The sequence below is a fragment of the Nerophis ophidion genome, linkage group LG18, assembly GCF_033978795.1.
Source record: "Nerophis ophidion isolate RoL-2023_Sa linkage group LG18, RoL_Noph_v1.0, whole genome shotgun sequence".
Classification (NCBI taxonomy): Eukaryota; Metazoa; Chordata; class Actinopteri; order Syngnathiformes; family Syngnathidae; genus Nerophis; species Nerophis ophidion.
Window position 1 is genome coordinate 8,751,383 of NC_084628.1, and position 15,642 is coordinate 8,767,024.

Below are 15,642 nucleotides of genomic sequence, written 5' to 3' on the forward strand. Positions count from 1 at the left end.
GGGGTCGGGAACCTTTTTGGCTGAGAGAGCCATATAAGCTAAATATTTTAAAAAGTATTTCCGTGAGAGCCATGTAATATTTTTTTTTAAGACTGAATACATCTAAATGCGTGCATTTTTAAGTAAGACCAACATTTTTAGTGTATAATAAGTCTTTTTTTCTTTTTAATAGCATTGTTATTCCAAAGCTAACTAATAATAAATAAAATACTTCTTACCATTAATGCGACTTCTTGAACAGGTGCGGTATAAACCGGATGGATGGATTAAAAAGCATGAGAATGTTTTATATTTTGAACGTTATTTTTGACACTGTGATTACCAGCGGAATTATTCATTAATTACCGTGTTAAGCAATGTCAGCTAAGATTTATCTGAGAGCCAGGTGCAGTCATCAAAAGAGCCACATCTGGCTCTAGAGCCATAGGTTCCCTGGTCTAGTACTTCCGGTAAAGGCAAAGCTTTTTTATTAGCGACCAAAAGTTGCAAACTTTATCGTCGATGTTTTCTACTAAATCCTTTCAGCAAAACTATGGCAATATCGTGAAATGATCAAGTAAGACACATAGAATGGACCTGCTATCCCCGTTTAAATAAGAAAAACTATTTCAGTAGGCATTTAAAAACAAAAAAAAAACAAAAAAAAGAGTAAAACTAATTCAATAAATGTCTGATTTTTGTGAAAATAAAGTCATAATATCACGGAGGAAATTGCTGGGGTTTTACAAAAATAAAGTGCCAACATTTTTTTTTTGTAAATGGACCTATGGAACACTATGTCCACTGGTGAGTTTTTTTATGAGTGTGTGTATGAGCTGCATATATTATGTGAGTGGGCCGGCACGCTGTTTTTATGGAAGAAAAGCGGAAGTGGCGATGTGTAGAGAACGCCAAAAGCAGTGCTTTTACGGCCTGCCCCAATATAATTGTCCGGGTGGAAATCGGGAGAAATTCGGGAGGGGCACTGAACTTCGGGAGTCTCCCGGGAAAATTGGGAGGGTTGATGAGTATGAGTTTTAGCGGTGAATGTGGTGTTACAGCGGCGGGGCAGCTTTAATGTTAATTTGATATTGCCTCAAGGGCCAAATGAAATTACACGGCGGGCCAAATTTGGCCCGCAGGCCAGAGTTTGACACCCATGGTCTAGTACAGGGGTCGGGAACCTTTTTGGCTGAGAGATCCATACAAGCTAAATATTTTAAAAAGTATTTCCGTGAGAGCCATGTAATATTTTTTTTTAAGACTGAATACATCTAAATGCGTGCATTTTTAAGTAAGACCAACATTTTTAGTGTATAATAAGTCTCTTTTTCTTTTTAATAGCATTGTTATTCCGAAGCGAACCAATAATAAATCAAATACGTCTTACCATTAATGCGACTTCTTGAACAGGTGCGGTATAAACCGGATGGATGGATTAAAAAGCATGAGAATGTTTTATATTTTGAACGTTATTTTTGACACTGTGATTACCAACGGAATTATTCATTAATTACCGTGTTAAGCAATGTCAGCTAAGATTTATCTGAGAGCCAGGTGCAGTCATCAAAAGAGCCACATCTGGCTCTAGAGCCATAGGTTCCCTACCCCTGGTCTAGTACTTCCGGTAAAGGCAAAGCTTTATTAGCGACCAAAAGTTGCAAACTTTATCGTCGACGTTTTCTACTAAATCCTTTCAGCAAAACTATGGCAATATCGCAAAATGATCAAGTAAGAGACATAGAATGGACCTGCTATCCCCGTTTAAATAAGAAAAACTATTTCAGTAGGCATTTAAAAACAAAAACAAAAAAAAGAGTAAAACTAATTCAATAAATGTCTGATTTTTGTGGAAATAAAGTCATAATATCACGGAGGAAATTGCTGGGATTTTACAAAAATAAAGTGCCAACATTTTTTTTTGTAAATGGACCTATGGAACACTATGTCCACTGGTGAGTTTTTTTATGAGTGTGTGTATGAGCCGCATATATTATGTGAGTGGGCCGGCACGCTGTTTTTATGGAAGAAAAGCGGACGTGGCGACATGTAGAGAACGCCAAAAGCAGTGCTTTTACTGCCCGCCCCCAATATAATTGTCCGGGTGGAAATCGGGAGATATTCGGGAGGGGCACTGAACTTCGGGAGTCTCCCGGGAAAATTGGGAGGGTTGACGAGTATGAGTTTTAGCGGTGAATGTGGTGTTACAGCGGCGGGCCAGCTCTAATGTTAATTTGATATTGCCTCAAGGGCCAAATGAAATTACACGACGGGCCAAATTTGGCCCGCAGGCCAGAGTTTGACACCCATGGTCTAGTACAGGGGTCGGGAACCTTTTTGGCTGAGAGATCCATACAAGCTAAATATTTTAAAAAGTATTTCCGTGAGAGCCATGTAATATTTTTTCTAAGACTGAATACATCTAAATGCGTGCATTTTTAAGTAAGACCAACATTTTTAGTGTATAATAAGTCTCTTTTTCTTTTTAATAGCATTGTTATTCCGAAGCTAACTAATAATAAATAAAATACTTCTTACCATTAATGCGACTTCTTGAACAGGTGCAGTATAAACCGGATGGATGGATTAAAAAGCATGAGAATGTTTTATATTTTGAACGTTATTTTTGACACTGTGATTACCAGCGGAATTATTCATTAATTACCGTGTTAAGCAATGTCAGCTAAGATTTATCTGAGAGCCAGGTGCAGTCATCAAAAGAGCCAGATCTGGCTCTAGAGCCATAGGTTCCCTACCCCTGGTCTAGTACTTCTGGTAAAGGCAAAGCTTTTTTTATTAGCGACCAAAAGTTGCAAACTTTATCGTTGATGTTCTCTACTAAATCCTTTCAGCAAAACTATGGCAATATTGCGAAATGATCAAGTAAGACACATAGAATGGACCTGCTATCCCGTTTAAATAAGAAAAACTATTTCAATAGGCATTTAAAAACAAAAAAAGAGTAAAACTAATTCAATAAATGTCTGATTTTTGTGAAAATAAAGTCATAATATCACGGAGGAAATTGCTGGGGTTTTACAAAAATAAAGTGCCAACATTTTTTTTTTGTAAATGGACCTATGGAACACTATGTCCACTGGTGAGTTTTTTTTAAGACCGAACATATGGAGCACAACAAACCGTTAAGCAACTACCATCATGACAAAAAGCAGACCTGGTTAAAAAAGAAACAACAAACCCATTAAACATCCTTTTGTTGTTGCAATAAAACTTGTCGAAAAGTGCACTTGACGAGAGCGAGTGTGCCACATAACAGTCCATAACACGTCTTCATCCGCTTGCTGGAGGCTACGAGCTAAGCTAACACGGGTCAGCTTAACAGTTTCCCCACGCTTACTTTAAGCACGAACTAGTTGGTGCAACATAACTGCTGTTTTTTTGCTGGACTGGCGTTGAATCCCGCCGCCCATACGCCATTAGGGGACGAGAACCACATTTAGGTGAGGAAAAACAACAGCTAACCCAAGCTAACGGCTAGTTAGCATGCGAGCTAGCCCACCTCGGCTCTCTCGCTTCTCACAATCACACCGTGTTTATTTATTTAATAATTTAACGTACCTCAGTTTATGGAGGGGAGGGGGGTGGGGGGGTGTTTCCGAGCGTCGGTTACCGCGGAGCTCCACAAGCAGGCTGCAATCCGCCGGTTATCGCGGTCAGCTTGTGTGTATTGAACTCTGTCAATGATCACACAGCTTTAGCCTCCGCACAACAACAGCGAGCAGGCGGCGTGCTCGTCACCCAAGCGTGCCAGCCAAAGAAAAGAAAAAAAACAATAAAAAGAAACAGCCAAGTCCTCGGGGTCGCCACTCTTTGGCGAGCGAGCGTTTATAAATATTGTTCAACTGGTTTCTGTTATTATTATTATTATTTTTTTTTAGTGAGGTAAGTCTCCCGGTGCTTGGTGCTCTCTGCGTGAAAGCCCTCCGTCCCCTCCCAGACAGCACAGGAGCCCCGGAGGCGACTACTACCGGAAGTGACGTAGGAGTCCGACGTCGGACGATGCAAAACATGCACCTGCACAATTTAACAAAATGAATTTTACCTTTGCAACCTCATTAGACTATTGCAGTGGTTCTCGGCCTTTTTTCAGTCATGTACCCCCTGTGAACATTCAATCCAATCCACTTTATTTATATAGCATATTTAAACAACAATAACGTTCCCAAAGTGCTGCACAGCCGTGTTAAAAACAATTGTAAAAAAAAAATAATAATAAATAAATAAATAAATAAAATAAAAAATAAAAAAGTATATATATATACATATTATGCTCCACCAATGACTGAATAAAAACAAAAAATAAATAAATATAAAACCAATAAAAACAATATAAAAACAAATATGATTAAAAACTATTTTAAAGGGTAAAATCCATTAAAACAGTAAAATAGAAATCAAAGTGTATAAAAAACACAGAGGACAACAGAGGACCACACAACTCACGTAGTGCTGCTTATGTACTGCTCGCCTGTGTATCGGCTGGGGACATCTCTGCGCTGCTGATCCGCCTCCGCTTGGGATGGTTTCCTGCTGGCTCCGCTGTGAACGGGACTCTCGCTGCTGTGTTGGATCCGCTTTGGACTGGACTCTCGCGACTGTGTTGGATCCATTATGGATTGAACTTTCACAGTATCATGTTGGACCCGCTCGACATCCATTGCTTTCCTCCTCTCCAAGGTTCTCATAGTCATCATTGTCACCGACGTCCCACTGGGTGTGAATTTTCCTTGCCCTTGTGTGGGCCTACCGAGGATGTCGTAGTGGTTTGTGCAGCCCTTTGAGACACTAGTGATTTAGGGCTATATAAGTAAACATTGATTGATTGATTGATAGTGTTAAAATCCAAAGAATAAAAGTGGGTCTTAAGACAAGACTTAAAACACTCCACAAACATTGTTTTAAATCAAGTACCCCCTAATTCAGGGGCAGCGACGTGCGGCGAGGTTCATGGCTGGTGAAGCACTGACTTCATCACAGTCAGATTTATAAACATATGAACCCTATAGAGCAGGGGTCACCAACCTTTTTGAAACCAAGAGCTACTTCTAGGGCAGTGGTTCTAACCCCAATTCTTCAGAGTTTGCACTGGCTCCCTGTTCATTTTAGAATTGAATTTAAAACATTGCTGTTTGTTTTTAAATCTTTACATGGACTGGCACCTCAATATATCTCGGACCTTATCCAAATTTACATCCCTGCGCGCGCTCTGAGGTTCGAGAGCCAGCTCCAGCTCGTGGTGCCCAAGACCAGACTTAAGACCAGGGGAGACAGGGCCTTCTCTGTGGTCAGCCCTAAGCTCTGGAACACTCTGCCGCTCCATGTTCAAACTGCTTCCACAGTGGAGTGTTTTAAGTCTCGTCTTAAGACCCACTTTTATTCTTTGGCTTTTAACACTACGTGAGTTGTGTGGTCCTCTGTCCTCTGTTGTCCTCTGTGTTTTTTATACACTTTTATTTTTATTTTACTGTTTTAATTGATTTGACCCTTTAAAATAGTTTTTAATCATATTTGTTTTTATATTGTTTTTATTGGTTTTATTTTTATTCATTTTTTGTTTTATTCAGTCATTGGTGGAGCATAATATTGTTTTTAACACGGCTGTGCAGCACTTTGGAAACATTATTCTTGTTTAAATGTGCTATATAAATAAAGTGGATTGGATTGGATTGGATTGGATTGGATTCTCAACCTTTTTTCAGTGATGTACCCCCTGTGAATATTTTTTTAATTCCAGCACCCCCTAATCAGAGCAAAGCATTTTTGGTTTAAAAAAGGAGATACAGAAGTCAAATACAGCACTCTGTCATCAGTTTCTGATTTATTAAATTACAATATTGCTCATTTGTAGTGGTCTTTCTTGAACTATTTGGAAAAAATAACTAAAAACTTGTTGAAAAATAAACAAGTGATTCAATTATAAATAAATATTTCTACACATAGAAGAATCATCAACTTAATGTGCCCTCTTTGGGGATTGTAATAGAGATCCATCTGGACATCTGGATTCTAAAAATTTCTTCACAAAAAAATAAATGTTTAACATCAATATTTATGGAACATGTCCACAAAAAATCTAGCTGTCAACACTGAATATTGCATTGTTGCATTTCTTTTCACAGTTTATGAACTTACATTCATATTTTGTTGAAGTATTATTCAATAAACATATTTATAAAGGATTTTTGAATTGTTGCTATTTTTAGAATATAAAAAAAAATCTCACGTACCCCCATTTGAGAACCACTGTTCTAGGGTACTGATTAATGCTAAGGGCTACCAGTTTGATACACACTTAAAGGCCTACTGAAATGAGATTTTCTTATTCAAACGGGGATAGCAGGTCCATTCTATGTGTCATACTTGATCATTTCGCGATATTGCCATATTTTTGCTGAAAGGATTTAGTAGAGAACATCGACGATAAAGTTCGCAACTTTTCGTGCTAGGACAAAAGCCCTGCCTCTACCTGAAGTCGCAGACGATGACGTCACATGTTGATGGCTCCTCACATATTCCCATTTGTTTATAATGGGAGCCTCCAACAAAAAGTGCTATCAATTTGAGCGAAGAAGAAAAGATTCGTGTTTGAGGATATTGATAGCGACGGACTAGAAAAAAAAAACGTAAAAAAATAAAAATAAAACGCGATTGCATTGGGACGGATTCCGATGTTTTTAGACACATTTAGTAGAATAATTCTGGGAAATCCCTTATCTTTCTATTGTGTTGCTAGTGTTTTAGTGAGTTTAACAGTACCTGATAGTCGGGGGGTGTCTCCACGGGTGTGTTGACGCCAATGTCTCAGGGGAGTCGACGGCAGCTTTATGGACAGCACAAGCTCAGCTTTTTTCCGGTAAGAAGCAACTTTTTAACCACAATTTTCTCACCGGAACCTGCTGGTTGACATTCCGTCGTGTTTCATGTTGGCTTGACCGCGCTCTGATCCATAGTAAATTTTCACCTCCAATAATTTTAGACAAGGAATCACCGCTTCCCAACTCCATCTTGCTACTTTGACAGCTCCAATATTAATTGAACATGTTGCAAAATATTCAGCAACACAGATGTCCAAAATGCTGTGTAATCATGCCGTTAAAGCTGACGACATTTAGCTGTGTGTGTGCGTAGCGCTCATACTTCCTAAAAACCTGTGACGTCTTGCGTACACGTCATCATTACACAAAGTTTTCAAGACGAAACTCCCGGGAAATTTAAAATTGTAATTTAGTAAACTAAAAAGGCCGTATTGGCATGTGTTGCAATGTTAATATTTCATCATTGATATATAAACTATCAGACTGCGTGGTCGGTAGTAGTGGGTTTCAGTAGGCCTTTAAAAAATTGCCAGAAATAGCCAATTTGCTAAATTTACCTTTAATAAATAAAACTATATATATATATATAAAAAATGGGTATTTCTGTCTGTCATTCCGTCGTACATTTTTTTTTCCTTTTACGAAGGTTTTTTGTAGAGAATAAATGATGAAAAAACACTTAATTGAACGGTTTAAAAGATCGAAAACACGAAAAAAATGAAAATTAAATTTTCAAACATAGTTTATCTTCAATTTCGACTCTTTAAAATTCAAAATTCAACCGACAAAATGAAGGGAACAACTAGCTAATTCGAATCTTTTTGAAAAAATTAAAAACAATTTTTTTATGGAACATCATTAGTAATTTTTCCTGATTAAGATTAATTTTAGAATTTTGATGACATGTTTTAAATAGGTTAAAATCCAATCTGCACTTTTTTATAATATATAACAAATTGGACCAAGCTATATTTCTAACAGACAAATCATTGTTTCTTCTAGATTTTCCAGAACAAAAAATTTTAAAGAAATTCAAAAGACTTTGAAATGACATTTAAATTTGATTCTACAGATTTTTTATGGATTTGCCAGAATATTTTTTGGGAATTTTAATCATAAATTTGAAGAAATATTTCACAAATATTCTTTGTCGAAAAAACAGAAGCTAAAATGAAGAATTAAATTAAAATGTATTTATTATTCTTTACAATAAAAAAAAAAAAAGAATACTTGAACATTGATTTAAATTGTCAGGAAAGAATTAGGAAGGAATTTAAAAGGTAAAAATGTATATGTGTTTAAAAACCCTAAAATCATTTTTAAGGTTGTATTTTTTCTCTAAAATTGTCTTTCTGAAAGTTATAAGAAGCAAAGTAAAAAAATAAATGAATTTAAACAAGTGAAGACCAAGTCCTTTAAATATTTTCTTGGATTTTCAAATTCTATTTGAGTTCTGTCTCTCTTAGAATTAAAAATGTCGAGCAAAGCGAGACCAGCTTGCTAGTAAATAAATAAAATTAAAAAAATAGAGGCAGCTCACTGGTAAGTGCTGCTATTTGAGCTATTTTTAGAACAGGCCAGCGGGCACCGTGTTGGGGACCCCTGATTCAGAACATGCACTTGCACAATTTAAAAAAGGAATTTTACCTTTGCAACCTCATTACATTATTGCAGTGGTTCTCGGCCTTTTTTCCAGTGCTGTACCCCCTGTGAACGTTGTTTTAATTCAAGTACCCCCTAATTCAGGGGTGTCCAAACTTTTTCCACAGAGGGCCGCACACGGAAAAATTTAAGCATGCTTTGATTGATTGATTGAAACTTTTATTAGTAGATTGCACAGTTCAGTACATATTCCGTACAATTGACCACTAAATGGTAACACCCGAATAATTTTTTCAACTTTGTTTAAGTCAGGCTCCACGTTAATCAATTCATGGTACAAATATATACTATCAGCATAATACAGTCATCACACAGGTTAATCATCATAGTATGTACATTGAATTATTTACATTATTTACAATCCGGGGGGTGGGATGAGGAGCTTTGGTTGATATCAGTACTTAAGTCATCAACAATTGCATCAACAGAGAAATGTGGACATTGAAACAGTGTAGGTGTTGTAAGCACAATGCCAATGTCAGCAATGTGCAAAATGCGCAACAGCATTTTGCAAATTCGTACAATGCGCAATCTTTTTGCAAATTGCTCCCAGCTATATATTTGAATAATGTGTGGTGCACATTTTGCAAATCAGTGGGCGCAAATACATGTTTTTGGTGTCAAAATAATTTAATAAATACTTATGTAAATCTATTCATTTGTAGTCGGGCCAATATAACTGAGTTTTGCCCTCAAATCAGTCCAACCCTAACCACTATACAGTGTACATCCACGACTAAACTACTACCACAACTTGGTTTAGTATTTATAAAATATAATAATGTAGACTAAACCATCCACAAAATCTCGTCTTGCGCTATGCAAATTGCTTGCGCACAATGGAATTGACGTATAATTTGCAATGTGCGCAGGATTGGTGAGATGCTTACAACATAGGTCTTACTTGGTAGTATATGTACAGCAAGCAGAGAACATCGTGAGTTCAGATAGCATAAGAACAAGTATATACATTAGAAATATATTTGATTATTTACATTAGGTTATTTACAATCCGGGGAGATGGGATGTGAATGGAGGAGGGTATTAGTGAAGGGTTGTAGTTGCCTGGAGGTGTTGTTTTAGAGCAGTTTTGAAGGAATATAGAGATGCACTTACTTTTGCACCTGTTGGGAGTGCATTCCACATTGATGTGGCATAGAAAGAGAATGAGTAAAGGCCTACTGAAATGAGATTTTCTTATTTAAACAGGGATAGCAGGTCCATTCTATGTGTCATACTTGATCATTTCGCAATATTGCCATATTTTTGCTGAAAGGATTTAGTAGAGAACATCGACGATAAAGTTCGCAACTTTTGGTCGCTAATAGAAAAGCCTTGCCTTTACCGGAAGTATGTGCGCGTGACGTCACGAGTTGCAGGGCTCCAGACATATTCACATTGTTTTTAATGGGAGCCACCATCAGTAAGAGCAATTCGGACCGGGAAAGCGACAATTCCCCCATTAATTTGAGTGAGGATGAAAGATTCGTGAATTAGGATATTTATAGGACTAGAAAAAAAAAAAAGCGATGGCTCAGGGCGGCGGCAGTGTGAGCGTTTCAGATGTAATTAGACACGTTTACTAGGATAATTCTGGAAGATCCCTTATCTGCTTATTGTTTTAATAGTGTTTTAGTGAGATTTTAAAGATTGTAAAGACATACCTCGAGGTCGGATGGCTGCGGTGAACACGAAGTGTCTCAGAGAGAAGTCGAAGAGCCAAGCTCACAGCTGCCTTTTAAACAGCTGCTGCAGGACAACGTATAATCCAATGATTTCTCCGGTAAGATATATATCACAATTTCCCCATCCAAAAACATGTTGGTTGAAATAGAGAAAACATGTTTGCTTGACCGCTCTGTGTTAAAGCTTCACAACAAACAAAGAAAAACCGGCTGTGTTTCGGTACTAAAGACAGTTGCAATCCACCGCTTTCCACCAACAGCATTATTCTTTATAGTTTCCATTATTAATTGAAAAAATTGCAAAAGATTCAGCAACACAGATGTCCAAAATAATAATAATAATATCATGGATTAGATTTATATTGCGCTTTTCTATTGTTAGATACTCAAAGCGCTCACAGAGAAGTGGGAACCCATCATTCATTCACACCTGGTGGTGGTAAGCTACATCTGTAGCCACAGCTGCCCTGGGGTAGACTGACGGAAGCGTGGCTGCCAGTTTGCGCCTACGGCCCCTCCGACCACCACCAATCATTCATTCATCATTCATTCACCAGTGTGAGCGGCACCGGGGGAAAAGGGTGAAGTGTCCTGCCCAAGGACACAGCGGCAGCGACTTGGATGTCAATAAGTGGGAAGCGAACCTGCAACCCTCAGGTTTCTGGCACGGCCGCTCTACCCACTACGCCATGCCGCCCCTAATACTGTTTAATTATGCCATGAACAGAGACAACTTTCAGCCGTGTTTGGTGCAGCGCTAATATTTCCTGACAGTCCGTGACGTCATGCGTACGCGTCATCATTCCCCAACGTTTGCAACAAGAAACTCGCGGGAAATTTAAAATTGAAATTTAGTAAACTAAAAAGGCCGTATTGGCATGTGTTGCGATGTTAATATTTCATCATTGATATATAAACTATCAGACTGCGTGGTCGGTAGTAGTGGGTTTCAGTAGGCCTTTAAATAAATATATGATAAATCTACCTTCTAGGTACCCAAAGCGCTTTGACACTACTTCCACATTCACCCATTCACACACACATTCACACACTGATGGAGAGAGCTGCCATGCAAGGGGCTAACCAGCACCCATCAGGAGCAAGGGTGATGGGTCTTGCTCAGGACACAACGGACGTGACGAGGTTGGTACTAGGTGGGGATTGAACCAGGGACCCTCGGGTTACGCACGGCCACTCTCCCACTGCGCCACGCCGTCCCATTACTTTTCACAGTTCATAAACTGTGAAAAGAAATGCAACAATGCAATATTCAGTGTTGACAGCTACATTTTTTTGGACATGTTCCATAAATATTGATGTTAAAGATTAATTTTTTTGTGAAGAAATGTTTAGAATTAAGTTCATGAATCCAGATGGACACTCGGGTGAAGAGAGGGGCGGAGCTTTCTACCGATCACCACCTGGTGGTGAGTTGGCTGCGATGGTGGGGGAGGATGCCGGACAGACCTGGGAGGCCCAAGCGCATTGTGAGGGTCTGCTGGGAAAGTTTGGCAGAGTCTCCTGTCAGACAAAGTTTCAATTCCCACCTCCGGAAGAACTTTGAACATGTCACGAGGGAGGTGCTGGACATTGAGTCCGAGTGGACCATGTTCCGCACCTCTATTGTCGAGGCGGCAGATCGGAGCTGTGACCGCAAGGTAGTTGGTGCCTGTCGGGGCGGCAATCCTAAAACCCTCTGGTGGACACCAGCGGTGAGGGATGCCGTCAAGCTAAAGAAGGAGTCCTATCGGGTCCTTTTGACTCATAGGACTCCGGAGGCAGTGGACAGGTACCGACAGGCCAAGCGGTGTGCAGCTTCAGCGGTCGCGGAGGCAAAAACTCGGACATGGGAAGAGTTCGGGGAAGCTATGGAAAACGACTTCCGGACGGCTTCGAAGCGATTCTGGACCACCGTCCGCCGCCTCAGGAAGGGGAAGCAGTGCACTATCAACACCGTGTATGGTGCGGATGGTGTTCTGCTGACCTCGACTGCGGATGTTGTGGACAGGTGGAAGGAATACTTCGAAGACCTCCTCAATCCCACCAACACGTCTTCCTATGAGGAAGCAGTGCCTGGGGAATCTGTGGTGGACTCTCCTATTTCTGGGGCTGAGGTCGCTGAGGTAGTTAAAAAGCTCCTCGGTGGCAAGGCACCAGGGGTGGACGAGATCCGCCCGGAGTTCCTTAAGGCTCTGGATGCTGTGGGGCTGTCTTGGTTGACAAGACTTTGCAGCATCGCGTGGACATCGGGGGCGGTACCTCTGGATTGGCAGACCGGGGTGGTGGTTCCTCTCTTCAAAAAGGGGGACCGGAGGGTGTGTTCCAACTATCGTGGGATCACACTCCTCAGCCTTCCCGGTAAGGTTTATTCAGGTGTACTGGAGAGGAGGCTACGTCGGATAGTCGAACCTCTGATTCAGGAGGAACAGTGTGGTTTTCGTCCTGGTCGTGGAACTGTGGACCAGCTCTATACTCTCGGCAGGGTTCTTGAGGGTGCATGGGAGTTTGCCCAACCAGTCTACATGTGCTTTGTAGACTTGGAGAAGGCATTCGACCGTGTCCCTCGGGAAGTCCTGTGGGGAGTGCTCAGAGAGTATAGGGTATCGGACTGTCTTATTGTGGCGGTCCGTTCCCTGTACGATCAGTGCCAGAGCTTGGTCCGCATTGCCGGCAGTAAGTCGAACACATTTCCAGTGAGGGTTGGACTCCGCCAAGGCTGTCCTTTGTCACCGATTCTGTTCATAACTTTTATGGACAGAATTTCTAGGCGCAGTCAAGGCGTTGAGGGGTTCCGGTTTGGTAACCGCAGGATTAGGTCTCTGCTTTTTGCAGATGATGTGGTCCTGATGGCTTCATCTGACCGGGGTCTTCAGCTCTCGCTGGATCGGTTCGCAGCCGAGTGTGAAGCGACCGGAATGAGAATCAGCACCTCCAAGTCCGAGTCCGTGGTTCTCGCCCGGAAAAGGGTGGAGTGCCATCTCCGGGTTGGGGAGGAGACCCTGCCCAAAGTGGAGGAGTTCAAGTACCTAGGAGTCTTGTTCACGAGTGAGGGAAGAGTGGATCGTGAGATCAACAGGCGGATCGGTGCGGCGTCTTCAGTAATGCGGACGTTGTACCGGTCCGTTGTGGTGAAGAAGGAGCTGAGCCGGAAGGCAAAGCTCTCAATTTACCGGTCGATCTACGTTCCCATCCTCACCTATGGTCATGAGCTTTGGGTCATGACCGAAAGGATAAGATCACGGGTACAAGCGGCCGAAATGAGTTTCCTCCGCCGTGTGGCGGGGCTCTCCCTTAGAGATAGGGTGAGAAGCTCTGCCATCCGGGAGGAACTCAAAGTAAAGCCGCTGCTCCTTCACATCGAGAGGAGCCAGATGAGGTGGTTCGGGCATCTGGTCAGGATGCCACCCGAACGCCTCCCTAGGGAGGTGTTTAGGGCACGTCCAATCGGTAGGAGGCCACGGGGAAGACCCAGGACACGTTGGGAAGACTATGTCTCCCGGCTGGCCTGGGAACGCCTCGGGATCCCCCGGGAAGAGCTAGACGAAGTGGCTGGGGAGAGGGAAGTCTGGGTTTCCCTGCTTAGGCTGTTGCCCCCCGCGACCCGACCTCGGATAAGCGGAAGATGATGGATGGATGGATGGAATCCAGATGGATCTCTATTACAATCCCCAAAGAGGGCACTTTAAGTTGATGATTACTTCTATGTGTAGAAATATTTATTTATAATTGAATCACTTGTTTATTTTTCAACAAGTTTTTAGTTATTTTTATAACTTTTTTTTTAAATAGTTCAAGAAAGACCACTACAAATGAGCAATATCTTGCACTGTACCATGAATTGATTGACGTGGACCCCGACTTAAACAAGTTGAAAAACTTATTCGGGTGTTACCATTTAGTGTTCAATTGTACGGAATATGTACTGTACTGTGCAATCTACTAATAAAAGTTTCAATCAATCAATCAATCAATGTTGTACAATTTAATAAATCAGAAACTGATGACACTAGTGCTGTATTTTACTTCTTTATCTCTTTTTTCAACCAAAAATGCTTTGCTCTAATTAGGGGGTACTTGAATTAAAAAAATGTCAACAGGGGTACATCACTGAAAAAAGGTTGAGAACCACTGCCCTAATCAGAGCAAAGCATTTTTGGTTGAAAAAAAGAGGAAAAAGAAGTAAAATACAGCACTATGTCATCAGTTTCTGATCTATTCAATTGTATAACAGTGCAAAATATTGCTAATTTGTAGTGGTCTTTCTTGAACTATTTGGAAAAAAAGATATAAAAGTAACTAAAAACTTGTTGAAAAATAAACAAGTGATTCAATTATAAATAAAGATTTGTACACATAGAAGTAATCATCAACTTAAAGTGCCCTCTTTGGGGATTGTAATAGAGATCCATCTGGATTCATGAACTTAATTCTAAACATTCCTTCACAAAAAAAGAAATCTTTAACATCAATATTTATGGAACATGTCCACAAAAAATGTAGCTGTCAACACTGAATTTTGCATTGTTGCATTTTTCTTCACAGTTTATGAACTTACATTCATATTTTGTTGAAGTATTATTCAATAAATATATTTATAAAGGATTTTTGAATTGTTGCTATTTTTAGAATATTTAAAAAAAATCTCACGTACCCCTTGGCATACCTTCAAGTACTCCCAGGGCTACACGTACCCCATTTGAGAACCACTGCACTATTGGATAAGTTTGATGTTTATGAATGTATGTTTGTCAATACCCGACCTGTTTTTGTGTGCCTTCACGGCAAAAAGTCGGTGTTCAAAAAACAGAAAAAAAATTACAAAAATTAGGGGTATTTTATTTAAACGAAGCAAAATTACCTGCCAATAGAACGAGAAAATTTGGCTTGATTATTATTACATTAATTCTGGTTTATTGAAACTACAAGATCTAGTAAAGCTACAGACATTGTGTGTCATGTTTATGGCTAAAAGTAAAACATTACCATCAAATTTACAAAAAATGTTTGTTATCACTTCTGAAAATACGGAGCATAGAAGAAAATGTCGTTTCAAACATCAGTAGTCAAGGATAACTTTAAAACAAATGTGTATATCAGTGGTGGGGGTTCAACTGTGGAATTCTCTTTACAATGAGATAAAAGACTGTAAAAATATATTCCAATTGAAAAAAAAATATAAAGACAGAACAATAACATCTTATGGACAGCCACAAGTGTTTACATTTTGCTTTTTATTTATTATTTTACTTTTTTTTTTCATGGCTTTCTATTTGTTTTGTATCATTCCGTGAGGTGTATATGATTTTATTTTTTTAATTTTTTGTTCGGTTTGTACTTCATGAGGTTTTCCGCTTGTTGTGTTTTTTGTTTGTTTTCATTACATTTGGATGTATTTGTTGATTTGTATGATATCCATGAAGTAAGACTACGTATTATGTTGAGGGGGGCAGGAAAATATAAGATTTTTCTTCATCCTGCTC

The 15,642-nt window shown here is 39.9% G+C and overlaps 1 protein-coding gene across 2 annotated transcripts in view; it reads right to left on the minus strand.

The window, feature by feature from the left end:
• akt2 (v-akt murine thymoma viral oncogene homolog 2) overlaps positions 1-3,957 on the minus strand; it is a 47,711-nt gene extending 43,754 nt beyond the window's left edge. The window contains exon 1 of one of the 2 annotated variants that reach the window (XM_061878691.1): positions 3,559-3,957. The gene's annotated coding sequence lies outside the window, so the exon portion shown is untranslated. The remainder of the gene's footprint in view (positions 1-3,558) is intronic. The other variant, XM_061878690.1, reaches the window with a different exon arrangement.
• Between the last annotated feature and the right edge of the window lie 11,685 nt (positions 3,958-15,642).